The sequence below is a fragment of the Lactuca sativa genome, chromosome 3 (genome assembly GCF_002870075.4).
Source record: "Lactuca sativa cultivar Salinas chromosome 3, Lsat_Salinas_v11, whole genome shotgun sequence".
Classification (NCBI taxonomy): Eukaryota; Viridiplantae; Streptophyta; class Magnoliopsida; order Asterales; family Asteraceae; genus Lactuca; species Lactuca sativa.
In genome coordinates, this window is record NC_056625.2 from 42231157 (window position 1) to 42244374 (window position 13218).

Sequence of the window (13218 nt, forward strand, 5' to 3'; positions counted from 1 at the left end):
GAAAGAAGCAAGGAATCGAGTTGTAGTGCAAAGATCCAAGGGCAAATCTGAGTTTATTGAGGTATTTTCGGAGTTCCCTTCTTGTTATATGCTTTAATCTTCCATTAGAGCCCTCCTAAGAGCTATTTGATGTTTGTTCCAAGCCTTATGTTTGCATGAATGTCTTAATAAGTCGAAATACCTTTGGATCTGAATGTTGGGGTGTTGTAGAGCCTATATCTTCTGTCTTTTTGGAGTTACTTTGCATATTAATCGTAGATCTACCCATTTTATGCATCTTTTAGCCTTATTTCCCTTATTCATGAGGTTGTGCACGTAAAGTTGGAAACTTTACGTGGTAAATCAGCTTATTGGACTCAGATCTATCAATTGTATGTGTTGGATTCAAACAAAATCGAGTAAAAATCAGTTGCATGGCGGCAACTCGGCGAGTCGGGAAGAACGACTCGGCGAGTTGGGTCGCGAGTTCCCGAGTCCTTCATTTTGATCATTGTCGAGTGAATCCAGTGAGTTAGAGAGTGGACTCAGCGAGTTGAGGGTAGACTCAGTGATGGAGGGACTCGGCGAGTTGTTCATACAACTCGGCGAGTCCAAGGCAATCTTCTTAGGATCAAGAACAACTCGTCGAGTTGTTCATATGACTCGGCGAGTCGGATGAAGATTGTCTGAGTTTGTGGATCGAATGAGTGCTCGTCGAGGCGATGCCATGCTCGACGAGTAGCAGCGGGTAGGGTCGAGGAGTGAGAATAGGGACTCGGCGAGTTGGCGGCCCAACTCGGCGAGTCAGGTCAACTATGGGTTGACTTTGTCCGAGAGTTGACTTGGTCCGAGGGTTGACTTTGACCAAGGGTAAAAGAGTCATTTTACCCAATGCAGTGTTTAGTATTTGATTGAGTGTTTTTATGGACTTGTAGCCGGGGAGATACCGGAGCAGCAGCAGTTAGCCCTCAGAGCTATTCACTCAGCAGCCAGTTCACGAGGTGAGTTTCCTTTCAGTAGGACGGGTCTAAGGCCACAATGCCGGCCCGTTTAGCTAGCAGTAGTATCTGGATGTTATCCGATGCAGTAGTTAGCACGTTTGATGCCTTCGTGGCTCAGACAAGATTATGTGTGTTCATGTTAGTGATATGTTATGCTATGATCAGTCAGCTTCGGGCTCCGGTCCGATGTCAGCTTCGGACTTCGGTTCGATGTAGGGGACAGGGTCCGAGTTAGCTTCGGACTTCGGTCCGATGTCAGCTTCGGACTTCGGTTCGATGTAGGGGACAAGGTCCCAGTTAGCTTCGGACTTCGGTCCGATGTCAGCTCCGGACTTTGGTCCGATGTAGGGGATAAGGTCCCAGTCAGTCAGCTTCGGACTTCGGTCCGATGGAGGGGGCAAGGCCCCGTATGTGCTTGATATATTATTGTATGGTATGTGGTAATTTGGGGGAGCTCACTAAGCTTCGTGCTTACAGTTTCAGTTTTGGTTTCAGGTACTTCCGCAAGCAAAGGGAAGAGCTCGGGATGATGGCATCGCACACACCACCGCCTTAGCTCTAGCCTGGGATTGATTTAGTTGCTTTGATTTGATGTAGTATGATACAGTTTTCCGCACAGTATTTTATTATGGTTTGGAATACATCACGCTTGGTTTTATTATATGATGCTCTGATTACAGTTTGGAATATATTAAAAACAAAAATTTTTGGGTCGTATTTTCGGGTCGTTTCAATAAGGCTCAAAACCAAAGAATTAGGGTTTTGATCTGCAGTGATTACACCATGTGTAGCATAACCTATGCTATGCGTAGGTCATTAAAATCACATCCAAAAATTCAGCATCTACGCCCTGCGTAGAGCAAAACACCCAACTTCCATTTCAACTTCAAACATACATAACTTTTTCATTTCAACTCTAATTTCGGTCTTCTTCATATGCAAGGAAATATATTTAAGAGTTCTACAATTCTATCTAGTTACTTTTGGCTTAACACGTGTCGAACTAAAAACCACAATTCATGCAAGAAGCCCAACATATAACTTTTCCATTTTTACCCTTTGGTTCCAACACACAAATCAAGGGCTTAGATCTTATAACCAAGGTTGTCAAGATCGGGATCCTACCTAGGATCGTTTTTGGGTTTACAAAATCGAGATCCTAAGATCCCACAAAATAAAATATAATTTTAATTTATAATTTTTAATCATGAAAAATATTTCAAACATTCAATTTTTCATTCAAAAGATATAAAAACTTCAAAATATTAGTCATAAGCCACAATACAAAATGATAAATGGTATATTGGTAAAGGGTAAAAGACATAAAGTGGTAAAAAAAATTCATTTGCAAAAAAAAAAAAAAAAAAAAAAAAAAAAAAAAAAAAAAACAAGGATCAGATCGGATCTCGATCCTACCCCAAATACGATACTTTTACTATCCGTATCGTTTTTCATACCTAGGATCGTAGGGTCGTACGATCCTACGATCAGGATCGCGATTTTGACAACTATATTTATAACTACTATTATTAACCTTAAATAAGGTCTAACTTTACTTTGTCAAAACCCAAAGTCTTTACATAATCAAAATACTGTCCACAAACCTTAAATTAAGAAACGTCCCAAAAGAGGATTTTACAAAAGTTAGGGTGGGTACGATAGGTTATGTGTGTGGTATAAGGTGTGAATATGGATGGAGTAGAAGCGGATTGATGGGGTGTGGGTGGTGTTGGATGTGTGTGTTTATATATTTTTGAAAACGAAAAAATATGGAAGACGATAAGTATCAATTTTTTGTAATTTTAGAAAACAAACAATTTTCATTTTTCAATAAATTTTTGGAAAAGTCGTCAAAAAAACACATTTTCAAAATTTTCAATTTTTTTAGATAATTTTTTTGAAAAAACTAAAGAATTTTCCACAACTAAACACTACCTAAGGTAAGGATGGCAAAAAGCCCCATACCCAATGGGGAACCCGAAACCCGCACCCGTTTTGACTGGGGAATCCCCAGGTTGACCGGGGATGGGGATGGGGAATACCCGAATAAAAAAGTGGGGACGGGGATGGGGATGGGGATACCCTTAATCCCCGACTCTGGACCCGCCCCCGACATATATTAATATATAAAAATAATACATAACATATATTTATAGTATAGTTTATAATACATAAAATTTGATCTAAGTAACCTAACTCATTAGTAATTACTTGGTTGAAATTATACTTTTGCTTTTTCTTTTATTTAATTTAAACTCATGTATATATATTTTTTTCTCTTTGGTTGATCTATTTTACCTTAAATATCAATCTGATAATTTTTTTCTACTTGATTTTTCATGGATGTATTTAAATTTGGTAGAAATTTTATTTATATTTTTTCTGCAATTTATGGGTACTTATATATTTTATAAAATCTGTAAGCTTATGCTAGTAAAATTGAAATATAGAGTTTTTTCTTACGTAAAAGTTTGCATGTTAAAAGAGAAAAAGAAATCTCCGTTTCCCCGTTCGGGATCCCCAGTCCCCGTTAGGGGTGGGGATGAAGGTTTATTTATATTCCCCGATGGGGATGGGGGTGGGGATGATGATTGGAATGAGGATTCGGGGATGGGGATGGGGATTGGGGTCCCCTGTGTTCCCCGCCCCCGTTGCCATCTCTAACCTAAGGGTGTGTTTGGTTGTTGATGATTGTCTTCATTTTTCTAGAAAACATAGTTGAGTTTTTAATGAAATTTAAAAAAGAAAAAAAAAAAAAGACTAAACTGCACAAATGGTCCCTATGCTTTGCTCAAAATTGCCACTTTGATCCAAAAAGGTTTTAACTAGCACCACAGGTCCAAAGTTTTCATTTTGTTGCGATTTTAGTCCAATTTAATTTAGAAATATTTAAAATGACGAATTTACCCTTGGTACTTTCTTTTTCTATTTATTTATTTATTTAATTTTTTTCTGATTAAAAAAAATAAAAAAGAATATATATGTCCATCTCTCTCTCTCTCTCTCTCTCTCTCTCTCTCTTAATACAATAGCCCCAAACATCCTCGACCCTTAGTCCTTCCTCCCCTCATCTCTCACGTGTCGACCTCGCCGGAAGAAATAAACAGAAGCAGCGGGAGTCGCCGAAACGAGCACCATCGGCTGCCACCGTAGTTCTCAGCCCACTCCGCCTTCCCCCTTTCATGACCCATTGCCATCAAACACCCCAACGTGGTTGCTGCCTTCCACCTGTTGCCTCCGTTCCAGAATTCACCTGCCATCACCCTCCACTAAAAACCACTGAATGTGTGGCCACTGTGCAACCACCATAACTCTGTCACCACCCTCGTTCTCCCTCTTCTTCTATTAAATGAAACTTGTATTGATCTGTTGCCTTCCCTCTCGTCGTAAACGGTCGGACACAAGAAAAAACCAGACAGCAAGTTGTCGTTGCAGCGCCTGCCTTCGTCACCCACTCCGCCATCACCAGTTACAGCCACCATCTCCAGCTTTTGTTCTTTTGATTTTCTCCAATTATACATTCTAGGGTTCAAATTACCCTCTCTCTATGGTGTGATTTTACCAGATATTGAAGCTTGGCCCCCAAACACTTTGATTTAGGTGTGATTAGGGCTCGAAAACCCTCAATTGGAGCAACAATGATAGCGTACCTGCAACATGCCCTTCTTGCAACATGCCCTTCTTCGCTATCATTGCCACTGAACACCCTCTCTAGTGAAGATGATGAAAGAAAAAAAATGATGGGTCATTTGATTCCTCAGTTTGGCCCTTTGCGATTCACACAAAAAATTAGCAACGGGGACTTACGTAGTAGCAGAAGCAGCATAACAGAGGTGGTCGATGGTGGTGACCAAGAGCAGCTCTATGGTGGCAGGAGGCTGCCCGGCAGCCTAGCGGCTGCTTCCTTTTGCTTATGTCGACAGTGGTTATCGGAGGGGAAGAGGGAAGAGGTAAGGCAGCAGGTTGGAAATAAGAGAGAGAGAGAGAGAGAGAGATTTCATTTTTATTTTTTTTATTTTGTAATAAAAAAATTATAAAAATAAAATAGAAAATAAAAATTTTCTTTTTTCTTTTTTTCTTTTAATAAAAAAAGTATTTAAATAATAAAAAAACTAAAAAGAAAAAAGATAAAGGCAAAATAGTCATTATGAAAAAATTTATAGAAAACTGAACCAAACTCGCAAAAAAATGAAAAGTTTGGACCTCTGGTGCTAGTCCAAATCTTTTTGGACCAAAGTGGCAATTTTCAGCTAACCACAGGGACCATTTGTGCAGTTTTGTCAAAAAAAAAACATTTGCTCATTTTCAGTTTTAGAAATTTAGAAAACTATAAAAATTACTTTTCTAATTTCTAATTTATATACAATGTGGAAAACAAAAAAAGTTCATTTTCTTGGATTTTTTTGAAAACTCAAATTCAATCAACCGAACGCATTATCAGTTGAAAATTTTAATAGAAAACTGTAAATTGTGAAACCAAACATATCCTTATCATTTACACACTTTTAAAGAATATAATTATCTGAAGGAGTTTTCCAGTTAGCATTGCTTGAACACTAATTTAGAACTCAAAAAGTGAGCAAAGCAAAACCACATATTCAATTCCAATCCATTGCCAAAGTTGTACAATTTATAAAAGAAAGGTTTTGTTTTGCATTACAAACACCAGAAACAAAAGCTAATTCTCTTTTTCTTTCTTCGAGAGGTACTCCTACTACTTCTTAGGAAGCTTCTTCTTTGAAATGAAACCTGCAACAGGTTTTGGATGCTTTTGGATCACACTAGGGTCCAACCACTTGAGAGAATGACGATTAAAGAAAGGCCAATTAGGAATGGTGATTAGTGTGGTTAGAACAACACCTCCAGCATATATCAACATCATCAGTTGAAACGATCCCATGATATAACCTGTCAAGAATGCTCCCATCGCAAACACCATTAACACTATCTGCATCAGTTGCTCTGTTACCTTTTGACCTTGCCAGTCCATCTATCAACACGAAGAAGAAGAAGAAAATAAAAGGATAAACAGCATCACCAGATGATTTCGGAGTTAATTGCTAGAGCTAATTTGTGAAAAGATTATAACAACCTGAAACCCTAAAATTAGGAAATTAATTTGGACAAACCTCTAAAAAACCATATACATTCAATTGACACATTAGTTCGAATCGGATCCACCAATCTATCGAATTTCCAATTGACTACAAGATTGCGATCAGTAAACGATTCATTCGCATCAATTCTCTATACATGAAAACGACTAAAGAAACACAATGTCGACACTTACATTAAAATTCAATAGGCGTTACTCATCAATTTCTTTGTAAAAAACAAATCAATCCTCGATTAGAGATTAAAAACAACGAAATCTAATCAGAATATCATTTAAATATGAACTGCAATAGAATCAAACAATTTCCGAAATCCAGATACAAATGAAAAATAAGATGTAATTATTCAACTATAAACAACGATTTGCTTTGACAAAACAAGATCAAAAGGAGAAAACTTACTGTTCAAGCCGACGAGAGAGGATTTAGGACCTTGAAAAGAACCGAAATGTAGCGAATAGAGAGTGAGTGTTGTATGTGGTTTGGCCGTTTGAGGCAAATATTGTAGGTAAGTTGCACAAACCACTTTGATTTCAAAAGATACTACTATATCTTTACTTTTACTTTTTTATTTTTACATTCGCGTTAAACGCGGTAAACGTATAAAAAAAAGCATATAATCGTTTATAGATATTGTATAATGATTATAAAAAAATATATGGTTATTGGTATTATTGAAATGTGTAGAAAATACATTGAAAACGATAAATATATATAATTATTGAAAGATTTCTTTGTAGACATCATATTTTGTTTTATTAGTTGAACGACTTTCCTCGTCTCATATAGTTATGATATTTATATATTTATAAGCATTTTAATTAGACGTTCCTTGCATAATAATGTTACCTAATTTAAACATATATTGACAACCAATATACCGTTTTTTCTATTGTATTAAATATTGACAACTATTTTATTTATTCAAATAAAGTTATGTAATATAATTTATAAAATGTTAAATGTTATATAGATTTAATTTTAGTATATCATCAATGAAGATTCTTTTCTAAATCATGATTGATTAATTTTAAATTGATTATAAATATAAATGCTAGCTTTTATTTTTGTTCTTATTTATTTAGTGTTCGCAAGAACTTTGCATTAATTTTGGCGCAACTTTGAATAATTTTAGTATATCATCAATGTAATTTGATATATCTATCAATTATATGAAATATCAAATAATGACATTTCATTACTACTGTGATAATTTAGTTTATATATTGTATTTTCACTAATCTTAACGATCTTATTTTTTTTAATAACCGTAACGCTTTTACTAAATGTACTTTTTACAAATCTCCGAATATCTTATAATTTTAATTTTACTTTATAATTTTTCATAACTATGTTATTTTCAAGATTGACTACTTTAATAGTGTTTTTTTTTTCAGTCCATTCAATTTTATATTTCATTGTACAACATCACCGTTTGTATGTATTCTGAAATTTCACTTTAAAAATGCTTAATGTTTACACCTTGATATTAATTTTTTTAATAAACTCATGTAATAATTATGGAATATATATCTCATTTTAATTAACATTCACTTCCTTTATTATATCAAATTCCTAATTAAATGGATTTACTTTTGGAAAATAATAATTATAATAGGGCAGCATTATCTAAGACGTAAATGTTTGATATACTTTTGGAGAAAAAAAATCAGGATCATTAAAAAAAACTTATATAAAGAAAATACAAATTTAAGTTTGTTGAAATTATTGATGAAATTACTGGCGAAAATTTATTTTGGAGGGAGTTGTATTTTGTAAGGTATAATAATATTACAAAATTTGAAATATTTATATTTGTTGTGTAAATTAATAAATTTTATTGTTACTATATAAAGATAAAAAAAAATAGGTTAATATGATATACAAAAACATAATAATTTCAATGATATTTTAAAATCATGCCAAAATTAACCGGATTCTTATTACATAAAAATTAAAAAAAAAACCATAATCATCTCTAATATATAAAAGTAACATTTTCGTAATTAATGTCAGTTCCCAAGATAGTTAATTTTTGTTTTGTTAAAGGTACCTAATATCTTTTCATGTTTATTTGAACAGTTTCAGAAAAATAGTTATCTGATTTCATATAATTTGTGACAAAGAAAATCGAAATATATGAATACATACATTTGATATAAGAACAAAAAATAATCGAAAAAAATATAAAAAATGAAAGAAGGTACTGACCTTCTGGCGCACAAGAGCGAATGTTTATAGCAGAGAATGATGATGGAAGTTATAAGCAATATTAACGATGTTGTAGGAGAAGGTTTGAAGAAAATAAACGATTGAAAATAAATATGAGTCGCGAATTCAATGATGAATCGTATATGTATGTGATAATTTGAATATGATTTTTCGGTATTAATGATTTCCTAATAAAAAAATATTTTTATATTAATGGTTTACTAATATAAACGGATTTATATTAATGGTTAATATTAAGGCCTTGATTAAAATGATTTGTTAGTAATATGTTTTTAAAACTGACCATATTAAAATCTTCATAACTGAAAATTCAAGATGTAAAATATGGAAAGCTTTTATTGGAATTAAATATATTTCATTTCAACGAATATAAGTTATTGATTGATGATTGCAAAACATTTATTGGAATTAAATACATTCCATATGGGGAAGATGATGTAAGCAATTTGATCTAAGGGTGGAAAAAATAAGATTGAAATGCAATCAATGGTCCAGATTATTTAAGATGATGTCATAAGGTTTCTCTTTTAGTAATATTTAAGATTTTGTTTCAAAACGAACTTTATGTTTTTTAATAGAGTAAATTACACGAATGGTTCCTATGGTTTAGGACAATTTGTACGTTTGGTCATTAACTTATTTTTTTAACTCGGAAGGTCTCTACTGTTTGTTTTTGTTACACTTTTGGTCCTTGTCTTACCTAAAAAAACTATTTTACCATTGATTTTTTAATTTATTTAAATAAACACGCCCAAAATCTCACCATCCTCACCTTGACACCTTACCTTACATGTCTTATTATTTTTCCCTATTTAAATAATAATCTTTTTTAGGTAAGATAGAGACCAAGCGCATAATAAAAACAAACAATAAGATCAAGCGTATAATAAAAACAAATAGTAAGAACTTTCTGAGTTAAAAAAATAAGTTAGAGACCAAACACACAAATTACCCCAAACCATAGGGACCATTCATGTAATTTACTCTTTTTAATATTAATTTTAATTTTAATTTCAATTAATTATACAAAATACGTTATGCATTTATTTTATTTTTTTGATTATGACATTATATTTTTCATTTTTTTAAATAAACTAAGTTTTAATACTTTTTGGATTTTCGTATTTTCCAACTAAATATAGCAAACCATGTTATCTAGAAAGATCCCAATGAAATTTAATAAAAGTGAAAAATATGTTATTCAAGTTGAAACAAAAACTAATATAGTATTAAAAAAATAAAAGCATAATATTTTTGTGTCCTATTTTATAAATTAGCTAATATATATATATATATATATATATATATATATATATATATATATATATATATATATATATATATATATATATATATATATATATTGTTAAAAAGACACAACCACATATTTCCCAACATTTTCATTTCTTATATCATTTGAGGACAAAAAAACAGAAGGTTTTCATAAACATACAACAAAAACCTCACTACAAAAACCCTATTCTACTCTCATATCGAAACACTCAAACCCTAATCTAAAATGATTATCTGTAAAGAACAAACAAGCTGTAATACGTCTGAATACAAAGAATGATCAAGAAAAAACACATCAGATCATCTATACGATCACTTTGATCTATAGAAAACCCTAACTAAAAAAGAGTTTATCACCAGAGAGAAAAATGAGAGAGTGAGAGGAAAAATCTGATCTAATCTCTTTAACACACTCTCTCTCTTCTTTTTATACTTCCAACTTCATACCCGGGTAACCCGAGAGACGACTCTTAACCCGATAACAGATCCGCGTCCTTCAACTCTGCATTCACTTATACAATACATATACATACCTTCCATATACCATGACATATACAGAAATAAATATGAGATTGTATTTACTCACATTTACTCACAATATTTTCAACATCCCCCCTCAATCGAAATATTTATTTTTCATTTTTAAAAACAATACCCATTTTCTTAGTTAGAAAATCATGCTGCTTTACAGTTAAAGATTTAGTTAGGATATCTGCAGTTTGTTCTGAAGAACAAATTTTAACCAATTTAACCACTCCATTAGAAATTTTTTCCCTAATAAAATGCAAATCAATTTCAAAATGTTTTGTCCTTTCATGAAATACAGGATTTAAAGCTAGTTTAATAGTTGAATCATTATCACAAAAAACAGAAACAATAATTAAATCTTTAATTTCCAATTCAAACAAAATCTTTAAAATCCAAATTATTTCACATGTAACTGTCCCTAAAGCTCTATATTCAGCTTCAGTGGAGGATCTAGAAACAGTAGACTGTTTCTTACTTTTCCATGATATTAAACAGTTATTAAAATAAATCAAATATCCAGATACTGACTTTCTTGTAACCATACACTTAGCCCAGTCAGCATCTACAAATCCTTTAAGTTCTAATTTATGAGATTTGGTTATAGCCACTCCTTTTCCAGGACTATTTTTCAAGTATCTTAAAAGTCTAAAAACAATTTTTAGATGAGACCTTTTAGGCATGTGCATGAACTGACTAAGCACCTGAACAGCATATGAAATATCTGGTCTAGTAATTGTCAAGTATATCAATTTACCTATAAGTTTCTGAAACTCGGTTTTATTTTCTAACAATGAATCTTCTTTACCATTTTCATTTGTCTTTATTAGAAAATTTGTTTCCAAAGGAGTATTTACTGGTTTACACCCTAGCATACCATATTCATGTAACAACTCTAAACAATATTTCCTTTGATTTAAACACAAACCATTATTAAATTTTATTACTTCAATTCCCAAAAAATATTTTAAAATTCCAAGATCTTTGATTAGAAACTGAGTTTTCATAAAATCCTTAACTTTCTGCAATTCAAATTCACAACTTCCAGTTAAAATAATATCATCCACATATACAAGCAATATAGTTAATGAACCTTCAAATTTCCTTACAAATAAAGAGTAGTCACTTATACTTTGCTTAAAACCAAACAAAAACAATGAAGAACAAAGTTTTTCATTCCACTTCCTAGGAGCTTGTTTCAAACCATATAAAGATTTTGTAAGTTTACAAACCCTAGAATCACTAATAGAAAAATACCCAGGAGGAAGAGACATATAAACATCTTCAGTTAAGTCACCATATAAAAAAGCATTATTTATATCTAATTGATATAAAGGCCAAGAATTATGTACAGATAAAGAAATGACTAATCTTACAGTCACAATTTTTGCAACAAGAGAGAAGGTTTCTTCAAAATCTATTCCTTCTCTCTGATTATACCCTTTAGCTACTAATCGAGCTTTATATCTTTCTACTTCACCATTTGACTTGTATTTAATTTTAAAAACCCACTTACAACCTATCGGTTTTCTGTTCTTAGGTAAATTTGTAATTTCCCAAGTATTATTCCTATGAAGAGCTTCCGTCTCTTTATTCATAGCTTTAACCCAATTTGAATCAATCAAAGCTTCTTTATAGTCTTTAGGCTCAACAGTTTTATTCAAATTTGAAATAAAACATTTTGTATTATTGTCTAATACAGAATAATTAATAGTTCTTTCAATTCCATATTTATATTTACCTTCAACAATGTAATCAGAAAACTTTATAGGCATATGAGACTCACGTCTAGACCTAGAAGAACCTAAAGGTTGCTCAACAGAAGGGATTAAGGGTAATTGACTATTTTCCTCAGATATGTTAGAAGAAGAAGGAATAAAATCAGCAGAAGGAGGCACAACTGCCTCGCCACTACGGTTGACAAAAGTATTAGGACTAACATCATCCAGGTGAATGGCTGCATCAACACCATCCAACTGTGATTCTACTCTCAGCTCATCAAGATTAATAGAATCATTTAAGTATTCATTCGTATCAAAATCATCATAGGAAAATGGATCACTAGGGCCAAAAATAGAAAAAAAATTTGTCAACATTAGTTGACTTCAACTTGTAGGGAAACACAGATTCATAAAATTTCACATCCCTGGACATAAAAGATGTATTAGTATCCAGACTAAGAAGTTTATAAGCCTTTTTATCAGATGAATATCCTAATAAAATACACTTTTCAGCACGTTCAGAAAATTTATCAGAAATATTTTGTTTAACAGCAAAGCAGAGACAACCAAAAACTCTCAAATGATCAAAATTAGGTGTTCTTTTATAAACAAGTTCATAAAGAGATAACCCACTTAAAACTGAAGTAGGCATTCTATTTATCAAAAAAACCGAAGTTAAAACAGCATCTCCCCAATATCTTATAGGAACAGCTGATTGAAATAAAAGTGATCGTGCAACATTAAGTATGTGCCTATGCTTCCTTTCCACAACTCCATTTTGTTGTGGAGTGTAAGCACAAGATGTCTGATGAATGATACCTCGTTCAATACAAAACATTTCATTTGATTATTTACAAATTCAGTACCATTATCAGATCTCACAACCTTAATATTGACACTAAATTGGTTTAGTAAAATATTCACAAAAATCTTAAAACAATCAAAAACTTCACTTTTAGATTTCAAAAGAAAAACCCAATTAGCCCTAGAAAAATCATCCACACTAGTCAGAAAAAACTTAAACCCTTCTACAGAAGCAAGTCTATAGGGACCCCAAACATCCAAGTGAATTAATTCACCTAACTGAGTTGAACAATGTTGACTAAGTGAGAATGACTCTCTAGTCTGTTTAGCCTTATGACAGACATCACAAGGAGGAAGAGACTCATTCCCTAGTTTCAATTTATCTTTTAAAATGTTTAAAGCCTGATCTCCAGGATGACCAAGTCTGCTATGCCAAGTTAACTTTGAAACACAACATTTAGAATTAGTTGGATTTATTGAATTACCTAAGGGATTATGATCTAGATAATATAGTCCCCCAGATTCTCTACCATTCTCCACCATTTTCTT

General features: G+C 32.4%; 1 long non-coding RNA gene across 1 annotated transcript; it reads left to right on the top strand.

The window, feature by feature from the left end:
* On the top strand, positions 1 to 1641 carry LOC128133008 (uncharacterized). The gene is made up of 2 exons (XR_008231202.1): positions 1 to 61; positions 1476 to 1641. It is a non-coding gene; the product is annotated as an uncharacterized LOC128133008 (long non-coding RNA).
* Positions 1642 to 13218: the final 11577 nt, after the last annotated feature.